Below are 17,262 nucleotides of genomic sequence, written 5' to 3' on the forward strand. Positions count from 1 at the left end.
CTTTGTGAGTCATTTAGTTTTATGACATGTGCCTTGTACCTTCAATGCTACCTTGATGTAAGGGCGGCAAGCATTCCTTGGAACAGTTAATACGCTCTTAGGGATACTATAGCACTTTGTAGAAACATTGAGAATAAACAAATTGTTTCGAGGGACATGGGGTATAGCGCTTTCTCAGGGAAAATGAGAAACAGAGCGTGGTGCGTTGAGGGTGCTGTTCTCAGCAAGAACGCCGCAGACCTTTACCAAACTCTCCTGAGCTCTTGGTGGATGATCTGGTGGGACGTAGACAGGGCTGCCTCGAGGGGAAGCATTTGCCCTTCCGAGCTGCATTTGAGCGCTACAGGCCCTCCACGATCCCGCTTTAGCTTTCAGAAGAGAGAAAGTAAGTTTTTTGTTGTTGCCCGGCGGATCTTCCCAAAGTGCCCTCGCTTTTCGAATCTTCAGTGCATTGTCGTTATTTACTAAATAATGTCTACACCGAGTGGAGACAGCAGCCTTCCCCGCACTGCAGGGCCTCTTGCAGTGTTTGCGCTCCTCTCCCTCGGCTCTCACACGCCCGCCCGCGAGACGGGACCCGGGTTCGGCTTCCCCAGTCTTCGTGGAGCCCCGTCATTCTTCCCGAGAGGCTCTCAGGGACTCTCCTCTCTACCAGCCGTCTGTCAGCACCGGGAGCCTGCTCAACACCAAGGGACCAGTTTAAAGATCACCTTCTCCAAGACATTCTACCGATTCCCTCTTCCTCCAGGCAGGAGTAATCTTTCATTTTTCGGAGCATTGTACCTCTTTTACTGCATTTAGCTCCTCCTACTTTAGTTGGTAGGTACCTGTGTGGGCAGCATCTTTCCTTCCGAGCTCCAAGCTCCCGGGCATTGGGGGCCAGATAATCCGCATCGGCCTCCGTGATCTGCACGGCATCCTGATTAGAATATGTGGTCATAAATACGTTTTGAGTAAATGAATGCCATAAAGCAGACCCACTATCTTGCTGGACTAATTTCAATAACTGTGTCTAAGAGCTTATAATATAAAATAAAGTGTCAAAAATTAAGCAATTAGGAGTATATTTCTTTATGTAGGTTTTGCTTCAGTGCTCTTCTTCAAACAGTTACCTCCTTTCAGGCGTGTTTGACACATAGTGGGTGCTCAGTCAACCAGCTCGTAGCCGCTTGAATGTGGTATCACAGCAAATGAGCTTCCACAATCAGGCAAAGAGAGTTTTTAATCAGACTTTTTTGAATTTATGAACTGGAGAACAATCTTTCCAGGTTTACATGGAAACTGGAAAGCTTAAGAGGCAGAATGAATCATTTCCATTCTTGATGCGCACGAATCTGTGGACTGGTGACAGTAAAGGATGAGAAACGTGTTGAAATGTAATAGGAACTAACACTAGCACTTATTGAGCACTTACGGCATGCCAGGCACCCTGCTCATCAGTTTACATGCATTACTTCATTTGGCCTCCCAATAATTCTGATTTTCGTTTATAGATTAAAAAACCCGGAGTCTTAGAAAAGTTAAGTAAGTCGCTCAAAGACACACAACTAGTAAGTGGCAGAACCAGGAATCAAACCCGGATTGACTAACCCCAGTGCCCATACCATTCTGCCTCTCTGTGCAAAGTTATGTCCTTCCAGAAGAGAACACAGTGTTCCTTGACCAGTGTTAAAAATAGCAGTTTTTTTTTCAGCCTCCACCTCTTCGCAGTGCCCTCATTTTACAGATGAAGGGATAGATGCCTGGAGAAGTTAAGTCACTTACCCACGATCACAGAACTAGTGAGAAGTGGGGTTAGACCACAGATATCTAGATTCTAGTTTAAGAGGACCCCCGTTAGAAGATTTGGATGTACATGAGTCTGGCAATGTTCTCCCAAACATAAGCCCTATGTGCAGTGAAAGCCAAAGGCAGCTTGGCTGACCCTAGATGGTGTTAGTGCTGTCTGATTTATAGAGCGTTCTGACTACCTTTCCTTTGGCTCATTGCTTAATCTAGTAGTATTCCTCTCAATCCAGCATATACATCACTATTTATGACCAAAGCAACCAAGAGTGCCAAAGCTGTCCATTCATGTACCAGATACCAACACACTCCCTCTTCTGTGGCTGACTTTGCCCTCTTACATGGCAACCAGGGTGGGAAGAGCTGGCTGGGTTTTGTTTGAGTGTGAGGTCTGCTCTGTGATGCCTTTTGGAGGCGTCTCTGCTACTTGGGGACCACCTGTGCCTAAAATATACACAATGGATGGTCTCTTGGGGTTCAGGCACTTCTTTAAAGGTGCCGAGATTGCGGAAGCAAAACAAAATAAAGAGCAATGATGGCGATGGCGACGACAACGATACAACACCACCGTAGAGCATCTGGAATCAGAAAGCCAGAGGACTGGGCAGCAAAGGGTCAAGACTTGAGGGTCAGTGAGGCCTCCCTCCCAGTTAAGCCAGGGATGGCCCTTTTGTGCTCCACTAGCGGGCTGATAAGGACTTAGGTTTCCAGATGTTGAGATGTGATTTGAAATCAGAAAGAACTCTTACTCTTGGTGTCGAGAGATCATGGAAAAGCTATATAGTCTGTTTGGACATCAGTTTCTTTATCTGTAAAATGATATAAATCTTATGGGGCTGCTATGGCAATTAGGTTAAATTGGACAATGTAACTGAAGGCTCTTAGTAAATGTAGCACTATCCACACACCTGTTGTCCTCTAATGACCAGCTGCTGCGTTTAGGAGGGCCACAGTAAAAAGAAAGTACACACATTCTGGGAGAGCAAGCAAATTTAGTTATTTTTATATCCACATTATCTTTTAAAACATTGGCGTTATGATGAAGGATGACTCTGGGTAAATAGGGCATCCATAGGTAGGAGCATTTCTTTGGTTGGGGTAAGTGGGAGGCGAGGAGAAGAATGAAGAGTCAAGTGCCAGAGCGTCATCTAAGGGAGCATCTCAACAGCCAGCCATGGGCTGGGGGTACAGATGAAAAATCTGAGGAGGTCAATCAGGGCAAACATTTTCTCTATCACCATTTGGCCCACGGCCATCCTCTTGCAGATGTGTGAGTTACCTCGCATGGTCTTTCTCAGTCACTGGGCTTTCGAGCTGTTGATATCAAAATCCTATGGTGACCCAGCAACATAGAGATCTTCTAGTTATCAGATCACAGAGCCCGATATCCCAGTAGCTGGAACACTGGGAGGAAGGGAGATTGAAATGAGTTTTGATCAACCTTCATATCCTCCAATCGTGTTTCATACACCTAGGACTTCTGTTGGGAGAGGTGAGCTTAAGTTATATTTTATGTTATATTTTTCATTTTCAATTTCAGAGAGAAGCAAACCCCCAATATCAAGGAGATTTTGCCCTTATGTGTTGGAAAACTCTCAATATCAAACAGATGAAACCATTAATAATCACTGCAATATTTGCCCAGTATATTATACCTTTCTTGCCAAACTTCCAAGTTAGGATTTATAAAATCTTAAAACGAAAGATAATTTAAAATATTTTCTATCCTCTATACATATTTAAACCATCCTAAATACAAATGAAATGACCCTGTCTTTAAAAGGAGATTCCCAGGATCCCTTGAAAACTCACTTCAAAATTTTGCTAGTCTTCCCACTGCATATTTAATCCCACTGCTATTAATTTTTTCCTAATGGAAGATGGAGACTAACTTATTGCCATAGTTCTCTGGGTGTTGCATTGTGTCATATTTACATTTATATTCCCGCCCCTACCACTGTCCTTGGCACAAGGCAAGTATGCAATTAGTGTTTTTTGAATGAATGAATGAATGAATGAATGAAAAAACGCATGAATGAATGGATGAATGATTCTTGCTTCTAATTTACTCTATTGGTGTGTCTCCTTTTGAGTCAGAATGATTCTAGTTCTTTAATGTTTCATGAGGAATCTGCCTTCTTTTGAACATCTGAACCTTTTGATTGGCTCTTTACTCAGTCCTCTCAAAGTTTTTCATGTTCCTCTTTGGTCTGAAGCCCAGAAATGGAGATCAGTGAAGCTATCAGGTGAAAATGCTAAAACTCTTCCTCATTTACAGAATGGAGTAAAAAAAAAAAAGAAGCAGAAGAAGAAAGGAGTGGCTATAACTGACTACGGTCTAACTTGTAGGACGTTTACGATTAAGGGAATTATTTCTAAGTGTTTTTGTTCTTTTGTTTTTGGTTTTGTTGGTTTGTTTGCTTTGATGTAATGACGATAATATAATTAAGGCAGAAGTCTTTATCTCTTGGAAATACTCAAGTGTTTCCTGGAGAAATGTTATGGTGTCTAGACTTTGCTTTAAAAAAATATCAGCAGGAAAGGATGGGGGTGAAGTTAAGGCAGCATAGACGAAGCAAGATATATGGATAATTTCTGAAGCTGGGTTAATGGTACTGTTTTCTCTGTTTTTATGAATGAATATTTTTCATAATGTGAAGTTAAGAAAAATGCATGTAGACAAACGTACTTATTCTAGATGGGAACAACCAGGATGCAGAGAGGTGAGGAGACATGCCTAGCATCATAAAGCTAAATAATAGAGTCCTTGGACTACAAGGCAAATCATCTCCCTCCCACTCAGATGCTCTTTCCAACATGCTGTGTGTTAGGTCAGCTTGTTGTGCACTCCCTGTAGACATTACTCATGTCACCATCATCCTGCTAATGATAACTTCAGCATGAAATACTTTATTTATTTATTTATTTTTAAAGATTTTATTTTATTTGAGAGAGAGAACGAGCGCACGAGCGGGGGAGGTACAGAAAGAGAGGGAGAGAGAATCTCACGCAGACTCTTTGCTGAGCATGGAGCTCTACATGGGGCTCGATCTCATGACCCTGAGATCAATCTCATGACCCTGAGATCATGACTTGAACCAAAATCAAGTGTCCGACACTTAACCGACCGAGCCACCCAGGTGCCCCACAAAGACCACTTATTAACTCTAGTCTATTTCCAACCTAACTTAGTGTACTGTCCCAGTGATTTTAAGAAGCACAAAGATTTTCCCAATCCATGTAACAATCAAAAGAGCAAATAATATTGATAAAACTCCCTGTTCTATAGCATTCTTAGGGACTAAAATAAAACATTAACAGAGAACAAAACAGAAAAACATATGTGCAAAGAATTTCAACGATGAACAGTCACTAAACATATTTAAACTTTTAAATAAGAAACTGCACACTGCAACAGAATCTAAATAATGTCCCAGAAGTAATTGCTAATTTAAGTGTGCAATAAAATGATGACATGCCTTGATAGCGCTCTGGACTGCAGAGTCTGTGATAGATCCAGCAGGCTGGCAGCCATCCAAGGCTCAGAGCAGCTTCAAGTTTGGAACATCAGTAGCCAAAACCACATCAGAAATTCACCTGGGCCCAGAAAACTCAGGGTTACATGGCTTTGCCCATATTCCTTTGAGAAAGAAAGAGCAAGTGTCTCTTCATTCAGAGGAAAGGAATAGGGATGGGTCTAAAGAAGGGAGGGGATGGAGAATTGTGTGTATCAGGAGGGAGGGGTGGGTGGGAGGGAGGAAACTGTTTGGGTGCGAGCTTGTTCAGGTGTAGCTCTAAGAAAAATTCCATGAAATGGTTAAGCAAACTGTCCGAGTGGTATAGCCCAGAATACAAGCTTGATAGTAGGAAACCTAAGTCAGGTGACAGTCCAGGTGAGAAGAGGTGTTTCATGGAATCCTAACCAGGGGCTCTGTTCAGAACCAGGGGAGACCACTTGTAAGATGTCTCTGGAAACCAACTCCATAGGTGTTGGAGGCACCAAGAGGGAATTTCTAAGCTATTGTGGAATTCAAATAGCACTCACTTCCTTAAATAGGTTTCTAAACATTTCTGGATTAGATATAAGACATTTTCTTTGATTCATATTTCACAAGCAAGACTTAGGTATTTTGTTCATTTTTTTCCCTGCCCGAATGAATTCTCTTTGCTTATAAGACGCATGTCATCAGCATAACATTGTTTTTCTTCCCCATATTCTTTTTTATTGTATCTTCCAATTCCCAGGGTAATATAAAACTTTTGAAGAAGTTAATGTTAATTATGGATTTCAATATTAAATGGGCTTTTCAGTGAGAACCAGTTAGACATGAAAGCATACTTCCAAGTGAATTGTGTATTCATTTAAAGTTTAGGAAAAAAATAAAAACAAACCCTGCTCCACCTCCACCCAGCATGTGACTCCAGGTCACCACCCTTGAAACATTGTGCTTTTGAGCTTTTGACTGGATTTGCTTCTGAGGCTAAGAGAAGTGTGTGGCAGATGTTGGGAGGCAGTTGGGTCGGGGGTGGGGTGCAGGGATGAAGGAAGGGGCTGCCAGATGTTGAGCGGGAGGGTGGAGTATGAGGATGAAAGCCTGCCAGATGTCTGTAGTGCAGAATGTTGGGGCACCTGCTTTCCATGATCTTCAGAAGATGATTAATATCACATCAATAGGATCTCATCAAGGTCCTACCCCTCCTCAATAAATACTGAGTCCAGGACTCTGACAACTGTTTTCTGCATGGTTTCTTGCCTTAGATTATGTCTTTTTAAAAATTCGAGTTAAGAGTTATATGAATGAAAATACACAATCAACCAATATACTCATTTGTAAATAAAAGAGGTTGGGAGGGGGGGCTTTACATTTAAATCTGTTGTTCTAAATTAGAAAGACGATCACCTTTTATTTTCTATTTATTTTATCCTTCCAATAAGGGATGATTTGCTCATCTCTCTTCCCCACAATGAATTTAATAGATTTATTCATCAAGTTTTCTAAATTTAGACACCAAACTGATGTTTTTCTCCCACTGCTTAATTTTATTCTTAGCAGCACTTACATAAAGCCAGGCAGTGAAAGATATGGCAAAATTACTAACTTGCTGTGACCTGGAATGCACTGATAGAATAAAATAACAATAATAAAGATTGATGTACCGAAGAGACTTAACACCAAGAGCTCCTAATGAAATCAGTTTTATGCTTATGGTTTTTCCCTACAGGCTACATATTTCCTGTGGCTTTAAGGAGTCTAAGTTTTCTTTGTGATGCCTGGGAGAGGCTCAGTTCTTAGGCTAATAGATGGGCCATACAAAAGAAAATATGTGGATCTTATCATTTCTTTGGATTTTAGGAAACTTTAGTATTTCCCGGGACTAGATTTGATTACAACAGGTACAATTCCTCACTCTGATCTTGTTTGAAAGGCTTAGAAGTAATGGTATTTGAGGACTTGAAGAGGGACCCAAGAGACTGGGAACATTAAAAGAGAAGCTACATTCGTCCCAGTGGCCTCCCAATCTTCAGAAAGCCACGGCTTGTCAATCGCCATGGACCACAGTTAGCAGTGTTGATGATTGTTCCTCTGAACTGCACTGACATCCATGCACTTGGTAGATAATCACTGAGCACCTCGTAGGTGCCACTCTGCTGAGTTCTGGGAATATGTGGTGAGAGAAACCCTTTCCTTTTTGGAACCCCTCAGGTACTGGGGAAGACGGACATTGAACAGATAATTGCCCAAATAATTATCCACAATGTGTGCTATGAGAATGAGAAAATAGAGGAGTGGGAACTTTGATGGATGTCATCAGGTCACCATGGAATGAATTGCTTTATGACCTGGCAAATTGGCCCCTCATTGAGGGTCACAGATAGACTACCGACTTGGTTGGGTGAGTCCATTTTCAGTGTGACGGTGTGCAAGTATTCCGTCAGGTGGTACTTTTTACAGTACCGTCAAGAAAACAAGAAAACCCTTTTTTAGCCTGCATTCTAGGTTTTTCCAGGGGCAACCCCAGAGCTGAAACTTGTCTTCATATCCACGCCCTGTATTTTTAAAAAAATAAGCTTTTAATTTTAGAATAGTTTTAGAGTTCTAGAAAAGTTGTGAAGGAAATACAGAAAGTTCGCATATATTTCACACCCAGTTTCCCCTTAGTATGGCACATCTGTCACAACTAATAAACCAACATTGGTACATTACTATTTTTTTAAAAAAGATTTATTTATTTTTTTCAGAGAGAGAACACACTCGAGCAGGGGGAGGGACAGAGGGGGAGGGAGAGGGAGACAAGCAGACTCCCTGTTGAGTGGGGAGTCCAGTGTGGGGGCCGACCCCAGCACCCCGAGATCATGACCTGGGCCGAAATCCAGAGTCGGACCTCAACCGACTGAGCCACCCAGGTGCCCTGATACATTACTGTTAACTAAAGTTCAACCTCTTATTCAGATTTCTTTGTTTTTTACCGAATGTTCTTTTTGCTCAAGGCTCTCATCTGGGATACCATATTACCTTTATTGGCCATGTCTCCCCAGGTTCTTTGGCTAAGGCAGTTTTTCAGACTTCCCTTGTCTGTGATGACCTTCACAGTTTTGAGGAGTGCTGCTCAGGCATTTTGTAGGATGCCCCTTTACTACAATTTGTCTAGTGGTTTTCTTATGGTTGCATAGCATTATGGGTTTTGGGAAGGAGGCCTACAGAGGTAAAGTGTCAGTGTCATCACATTCTATCAAGGGTACCCACTACCAACGTGACCACCACTATCGATGTTGACCATGATCGCCTGGCCGCAGTGGTGTTTCTTAGGTTTCTCCACTATAACATTCCTCTTTTCTCCCTTTCCCACACTCTACTCTTTGGGAGAAAGTTACCACATACAATCTGCCCTAAGGGAGTGGGGAGTTATGTTCCACCTTCTTGGGGGTGGAATTTCCATACATATTACTTGATAGTCTTCTGCATGGGAAATTTGTCTATTCTTCCTTATTTATTTCTTTATTCAGTTGTTTACTTATATCAGAATGGACCCATGAATATTTATTTTATGCTTTGGGTTATAACCCATTACTACTTTATTTTGCTGCTCAAATTGTTCTCGTTTTGGCCATAGGAACCTCATTTAGTTGGCGCGTGTGCCCCTTACGCATACCACACCATTGTGTAGGTATTTTCTTTTTGTAATTTTTTTATTTTAATGTTTTTCTATTATATTATGTTAGTCACCGTATAGTACATCCCTGGTTTCTGATGTAGAGTTCGATGATTCATTAGTTGCGTATAACACCCAGTGCACCATGCAATACGTGCCCTCCTTACTACCCATCACCAGTCTATCCTATTCCCCCATCCCCCTTTCCTCTGAAGCTCTCAGTTTGTTTCTCAGAGTCCATAGTCTCTCATGCTTCATTCCCCCTTCTGATTACCCCCCCTTTCTTTATCCCTTTCTTCCCCTACCGATCTTCCTAGTTCTTATGTTCCATAGATGTAATTTTTTGAAGTACTTCATTACTTTCTGAAACTACAATGTGCTCCAGGCTCATCTTGCCTATTTTCTGTTCTGGTCCTAGCCTCAGCATTTCTCCAAGGAGCCCTAGTTTCTTTTATTGGAGGATGGTGTTAGAAACCAAGACTTCTCTGGGTGACTCAGGTTTATTTTTCACTACAAATTACCTGTGAAGTAGTGACGGAACAGGAATGTGGAGAGGGAAAGGAAGTCTGGGCTTCAGAGTCAGCCCTTGTATCTGTTTTCAAAATATGTCCTCCTTATTAACTACAGCGCTCTGGACAAATAATTTAACCTCTCGGGAGCTTACCTTTCTCATCTACAAAATGGGCATAATATTGCTTACCCTGTAGAGTTGTTGTGAGAATTTGAAAAAAAGAAGTCTACTGGGTGTGGCATGTAGCATCTGCTCTAAAAGTCATTTCTGTGGGGCGGTAGGTCCAGATGGGTGTCACCACCCCAGAGTTGGCTGAACACCAAGGAAAATAAATGTTTATTTTTTTTAATTGCATAAACAAAACCATATTATCCATGAAGGAAATTTAAAAAGGAGGATGTTTTACTTACGATCCTACTACCCTAACATGTGTTCCCTTTTAATCCCTGTCATTATGTACTTATTTTAAAAATATTTTCATCACATTGTATATAATAAGAGAAATAAGGTTTTACTGTTGTGTATCCAGTAATAATAAAATAGTGCCCTTAGTGAGTGCTTATCTGGTATTCAACACTTTACATGGATTATTACCATCTCCATGTTATAGTTGAGGAAACTGAGGCATGAAGAGGTTACGTCCTTTCCACAGGGTGCACAGCCAAGGAGAGAAAGACAGCATTTGAACTGAAGCCTGTCTGATGCCAGAGCTTGAAGCCCTTAATCATTATGTTGTATTTTCCTTTTTATGCAGCTACTCACACACACGTAATCACATGTACACACAGATGCATATGTTTTCATTTCTTTATGCGGCATACACTGAGCTCCTAGCATGCCATGGGCATTGGATGAGGTTGGTAATGAAAAAATGATTTTTTCGTAGTCGCTTTTTTTTAAGGTGCTCAGGATTTTATAGGACATGTCACACACAGACAAACGCCTGCAATGTGATGTTCTATGTAATAAATGCTATTGGAGGAAACACAGAATTTGGTGTTTGGAAAAAATCCGTCCAGTGACGCCAGGGGGAGTTTGACGGAGGGAGTGGCGTTTGAACTGGGACTTGAAGGTTGGGCCAGATTAAAATAGGTTTGTGGATAATAAAGGCATTTCAGCCAAATGGGATCGTAAAAATAAAACCGTAGAGGCTTGTGGTAGATTAGATCACTGAACAGCAGGTATTCATTTCATTTTCCAAACTGCTCGCGTGGAGCATACTCCCTTACCCTCAGTGACTTTGGCCTTGTGACTTTCTTGAGCCGATGGAATATGGGTGGAAGTGCCATTATGCTATTTGTGAGTCCAGGCCTATGTCTGGGAAGAGCATGTCTCAGATGCTCCTTCAGCCTGGGGCCTGGAATGAGTGCACACGAAAGCTGACTTGAGAGTGGCCTGGCCTGACGCCAGCCTGGTCCAGACGAACCCAGCTGACATCATACAAACTTCAGCAGACATGCAGACCTGTTAGTGCAGAATAAATGTCAGTTATTATAAATCCCCTGAGATTTGGGGGGGGGGTTGTTTGCTATGCAGCATAATCTCAGCAAAAGTCTGATTTATAGAAGGCCAGAAAGGATAGGCCAAATTAGAGGAGAAGGTAATTGTCCAGTTTGGCTGAAGAATACACATACATGTCTGCACCTGTATACACAGAAGGATTTTAACTTAAGCCATGAAAGTGAGTAAAATGGCTCAGACTTTATTGGAGTTTGGCTGCCAAAATGGCCAAGATGATTTTACAGGCATCTTATATGGGATTTAAGAAAAATCTACAAAGTTATGAACTTGGAATAAAAGCACAGAATGTCTTTGGTATTTTTTCTTCTCTCTCCTGCCCCTTTTGTGGGACCCAGCACATACCAAGTAAACATTAGGGACATGGTCTTCCCTCAAAGGACCTTACCAATTGAGTAAGCAAAATAGATATACACACAGGAAATACAAGGGGAGTTCTCGCAAATAGGAACGTGGCAGAATTCAAGGTAAAGAAGGAGTCTGATACTGTTTTAGCTCAGTGACATAAAGGACATCTGCTAGCAAGAGGTTAACCATGGCAGTATGAACGCTACGATTCATTCATAAATACCTTCTCCTGAGGCCAAGTGGTTACCAAGGGTCCTCTACTCTCTCTACTTTTCCACCTTCAGAGTCCAGGAATATAAATGCATATTGCTGATGATTGACAAGCCACCTGAATGCTTAGGCCAAGATAGAGCCCTGGTGGGAGGAAACAAATGTTTTAAAGGCAAAAGAGGTGTGGAAGAAAACAAATTGAGCTAACGGGTGGCTCTGTGGGAAAGGACCATGTGGGCGTGGCTTTGGGGGAAAGCCTGAGGGTACAGAATGGAGACATGCTGGGACCAGGCTGGGTGGAATGAATAGAGAAGGCTTTCTTTAATATCCATCCCTCTGGAGTTGGGTTGGAAGCTCTCTCTCCAACTTCCTTCTGGTTTTGCTGTGCTTTGCTGTCAGTAAGACATTTGGGGATGGCCTGTGCCATCCCTTTCTCCCACTCACAAGTCACCCGTATATCGTCATACCCAAAGAGCTTGTCTCCTCTTTGCCTTCAGGACATGCCTTTGGATGATGTGTCTCCTTTATGAGACATTCTGGAGCCATTAGTTTTCAGTGAATGGATTCTGTACCATGGAGTACATTTGCAACTTCCACTTCCCTCTGGCTTAAAGATAAGAAAAAATTTGTGACCATGGTACATGATTCTGAGGTGTTTCCAGCACTACCTCAGTCTCCATTGGATCAACCCTGACTCTGTCCTGGGGGTGGGGGGCAAGAGAAATGCAGGTGCTCCGGCTGAGTTCTAATTGAGTAGCTCTGAACCTCTCAACGGTGTGACCACAGGGACCCTGACTGTAGCCATGAACCAGCTCCAAAGGAAGCCTTGTCACTTAAAGATCTACAAAATATGGTTCACCCACATTTGTTAAACACTTGCTCTTTGACAGGCATTGTGGTAGGCATAGCAAGGGACACGAAAATGAATAAGACATGGTTCTTTCCTCCACAGGGGGTTATAATCTAGTGGAGAAATGGATAGGCACAGAAGCAACACAGGATGTGGGAGGCTGAGTGTTAGGACAAGTCTGAGCGTGGGCCAAATACGGAACCACCCAGCCTCTAGGTTCAAATTGGAACATAGTGTAACAGAAATCCTACCATGGCCACATGGAAAGCCAGAAGCAGTCTGAATGGAGGGGACTGATTTAAAACATTATCTAGCAGGGTGGTCAAAGCTGAGGTATCCTACATTGGTCTGGGGAGAGAAGAACAGACCCACATGAATAAAATTCCTCTTTTTAAAGCCCCACTTCAACGATTTTTCTACCTAGCTTCCTATTTTTGTTTCACCTCGCAGAGGCACTGTCTAGGAGGCTTCTAGAACATTCTTTGCCTGGGGGATGAAGGCAGTATAATTCTAGTGGACCTCAGATCAAACCAAGTGGGTTTATATTTTTAGCAACAAAACTACTGCACTTGCCATGAGCTGATTTCCCTTTGGATTAAGTAGAAGTGAAGGTAGCTTTCCTTTCCTCTATGTAAAAGTTAGCCTTCGTTCAGCTTCAGTGAGTGCTCATGGAGATCATCTTGGAGATCTGGTAGCAAAATACCACTTGCTAATAGTTCATTCATTTTTTCCTTAAGTGGAACGGTCTTGGAAGACAAGCCTGGGAATTAGGCCTATAGGCTGGGAAAACAGACAGGGATTTGGGTAGCAGCTGTTTTTAATGTGTTTGGAGACTACATATGTACTATGTAGAGAACACATTGCATTCGGGAAGATCATAAAATATGCATGTGAGTGTGGTAAGAACATGACAGTAAAAATGGTGCTGCCGACCCAGTGGGAACACTTTGTTATGCTGGCTCAGCCACGGGCTCCATGGCTCAGAACATGGCAGCCAAGCTACACTCTTTAGAGTTGAGATTTGTTGTGTTCCAATGCCACAATTCTCTCTCTTTCCCACATGATCAATATACAACACTGACCTAATTGTTAGTGGTAACTTCCAACGTCTGGGGAGAACTTAAAGCTGCCTCCCAGATCTATGGAAATATTTAAGGACAGCATAGTTAAGGCCATAATCTTCAGGTACAGGCAATTTGCCATGCAAATGAGAGACAAAGCTTTGAGAGGGGAGGGCCAATGGTATCATGATTAAAATTAGGTGAGGGAAGAAATCTCTTAGACTCTCAGGGCACCTAAGAATCACTTTCTTTATGTTAATAAACTTTTAATTTTGACATAGTTTTAGATTTACCGTGAAATTGCAGAGATAGTACAGAGAGTTCCCTTAAAATCCCTCAACCAGTCTCAGTCTTCCCTAATTATGATCTGACAGTGTCTTGGCACGTTTGTCAAAAATAAGACATCAATACTGATACACTACTAACTCTAGACTTTGGATTTTACCAGTTTTTCCATTAATGTCCTTTTTTTTCTGTTCCAGGATCTAATCCAGGATACTGTATCCTGCTTATTTGTCATGTTTCCTTAATCTCCTCTGGTCTGGGACAGTTTCTCCCTCCTTCCTTGTTTTCATAACCTTAAGGTTTCGAGGAGTAGGAATAGGAGTATTTTGCAGGATGTCAAAACCAAACATGCTGTGCTTTAAAGTGAGGCCCGAAACTCTCTTGCTTGGGAGAAACTGCTTTGTTTTGGAAGGCTAGAGAGGAAACATGGTGGATGCTGGGGAGAGAAGGCATGGAGAAGGATACTGTACCTACCCCCCTCCCATCTGCTCAGGGGAGGAAGAGCACCTGAGGACCATCAGTGTTCCGGTGTATTTGACGGTTATTTCTGGAGTCAGGGGTGTAACCCCACCACACATCAGAGTCACTGAGGAGCTTTTAAAAATACTGATGCCCAGGGGCGCCTGAGTGACTCAGTCGGTTGGGTGGCTGACTCTTAATTTTGGCTCAGGTCATAGTCTCAGGGTTGGGGCATTGAGCTCTGTGTTGGCTCCATGCTCAGTGTGGAGTCACTTGTCCCTCTGCCTCTGCCCCCCTCCCCCAGCTCACTCTTTCTCTTAAATAAATAAAATCTTAAACTAAACTAAAATAAAAATACTGATGCTCAGAATTCACCCCAGACCAATGAAATCGCAATTCTGGGGACGTGACTCAGGCATGGGTATTTTTCAACAGCATAGCACGTGATTCTCACGTGCGGCCGGGACCGAGACCTGCAGATGTAGCTGGCAATACGTATCTGTATTGTATTTCTTAGCTAGCAAAGAACATATTCGCCCAAGGACCAGAGATATAGCTGTGGAAAAGGAGCAGGCCCCAGCTATGCCACTGGGATTTGGGGTTTGAAGTCCTGGCAAAGTATCTTTTAGCAGATTTAATTGGCAGTATTATTCTACTTACTTTTCTTAACTAGCTTGAAAACTGAGTGCCAAGCAGTGGATTTGTGCCCTTAATCATCAGTCTGATGTGAGGCTAAAGCTGGTGAGTTACGGAACCCTGTTCCTCACTAGTATCTTGCTTGTGGCTGTCCTGTGATCAGGCCTGACTATTTGGATATACTGATCTATCAAACAGATAAAGACACTGAGGCCTGGGAATCAGGAAGCTGGTTCTAGTCTTAGGGCTTTTTTTTTTTAAGATTTTATTTATTTATTTGACAGAGACAGACAGTCAGCGAGAGAGAGAACACAAGCAGGGGGAGTGGGAGAGGAAGAAGCAGGCTCCCAGAGGAGGAGCCCGATGCGGGGCTCGATCCCAGAACGCTGGGATCACGCCCTGAGCCGAAGGCAAACGCTTAATGACTGCGCCACCCAGGCACCCCTCTAGTCTTAGGGTTTTAAAACCCATTTGACCATTGGCTGGTTACTTAATTTCTCTGGAACTTAATTTCTCTGAAACGCAGGGCACTCACCAGGAAAATGAAGGGTTTGCATTAGGTCACCACTGAGATCTCTCTGGCTCTAACATTCTATGATTCTCTTAAATCCCAGTTTGTCACTTCCTGAATGTGTTACCTTGAGTGAACCACTTAGTCTGAGGCCTCATTTTCCCATCTGTGAAATAGGGACAGGGATGTCTCCCCTCGAGGTCACTGCGGGCACTAATTGGGATCCCTCTTTGCGAGGTGCTCACAATTCTAGCTGTAATGTTTTCTAAAAGGGGTGATTGTTCCCTCTCTTGGGGATCATTGTATCACCTGTGCCTCTCTTTCCCACACTATGTAAGTGCCTCCAAGTACTCAATAAGTATTTGTGGGCTGGACATGGCGTAATTTGAAGATAAAAGCTAGTCAACACAGCAGTAGATTACAACACTGGCTTCCATTGGGTTCACCTGAAGAGCTTTAAAAACCGTGACTCTTCCATCAAATCAGAGACCAATCAAATTAGCAATCTCTGGGGATGGGCTCCAGATGTCAGGTGGGGTTTTTTTTTTGTTTTTTTTTTTAAGTTTCCCAGGTGATTCCCTGGCTGAGAACCACTGCCTTACAAGGGCCAGTTCTTGCTCAGGGAGTTGAAGAAACAGAAGATGGCCCAAGTAGTAAAGGCTGCCCAGTCCTTGAAGGGCTTGCACTCTATCTTTCTTTCTGTCTCCATCTACCACAACACTTAGCACAGGTGCATGGCAGGAACTCAACATGAATTTGTTGAATTGGATGGAATTTAAAAAAATATCCAGCTCACCATTTTCTCCCTCAGCCATGTCACTCGCTATGTGATGCAATTTACAGAGCAGGTGAAGTCAAGGATTCTAACTCATGTTCCTCCTCAATCATGTTCTCACTACAGCACAGGGTCTTTTAAAAACATTTTTGTATTTTTAGGATTCATACAATTTAATGAGTCTAGTTTGAAAGTGAGCGTCCCTCATTCCACCCGCACTCTGTGGCCGCATGCTGGTCCAGCGATGCAATCCTGCGGCTGATCGGTGCTTGGGGCTGGAGAGCAAGGTGGCAGGCAGCATGAAGGTGGTGGCATTTTCAGCAGCTGGAGTCACCGCAAGCCCATGTCACTGCGGTGAGGTGTGTCACCCACTGACCGTACGGCATCCGATTTGACCTCTCTCCCTTAGGTTCTCAATGCTTTATTTATCTTCACACTAAGAACGTAGTTTTAAAAAGATTCTGAGATGCTCTCCTTATTATTAATACAGGTGCTTACTTAGTTCCAGATAAATACAGACCCCCCCCTCCTTTTTTTGAATGTGTTGTAGCTTTATATGAAGTTAATGGAGCAAGGCAATGCTCAAACGTCAAATTAAACTGCACAGCTCTGTAATCACTCAGACTGACACGGCATAAAAGGATAATTAGTAGTTCATTACATGGAACATTGTTTGTTCAGCTAAATTGATTTCTCAGCTGCCCATGTTTTCTGTTTACTTAGTAAGCGCTCCACTGCACATTTTTATTTGAGAGCTAGGAAATCCCTTTCCCTGAACTTTTTTTTTTTTTATCAGTGCAGTTTTTAAAATATAATTTGCTTGAGCTGGGTGAACCTCCGAATGACATACAGGTGTACGGTAACAATCCTGAGTGTGGATTGATGCTCGGAACACAAAACCGGCTGTGGTCAGAAACCTGCGAGACTACCTAAAGGCCGGAACATACCCAGTGGCTTTGTACCTGGAAATGCTTTTGTGGCTGTTTGCTTTTCAACTTAAGAGTGAACTCCCCTCGCAGAAAGGGAGGGAGGGAGGGAGAGAGAAATTGGAATAGACACCTAATCCCTTGCTGTTCAAAGTGGAAATTTTCCAACAAAGTTTTTCTTAAACCCTTCATGTTGCCTGTTAATGCCAATATAAAGGAAACAGTGGCTGTTTTA

This window comes from Ursus maritimus, unplaced genomic scaffold, assembly GCF_017311325.1.
Source record: "Ursus maritimus isolate PB19 unplaced genomic scaffold, ASM1731132v1 scaffold_4, whole genome shotgun sequence".
Taxonomy (NCBI): domain Eukaryota; kingdom Metazoa; phylum Chordata; class Mammalia; order Carnivora; family Ursidae; genus Ursus; species Ursus maritimus.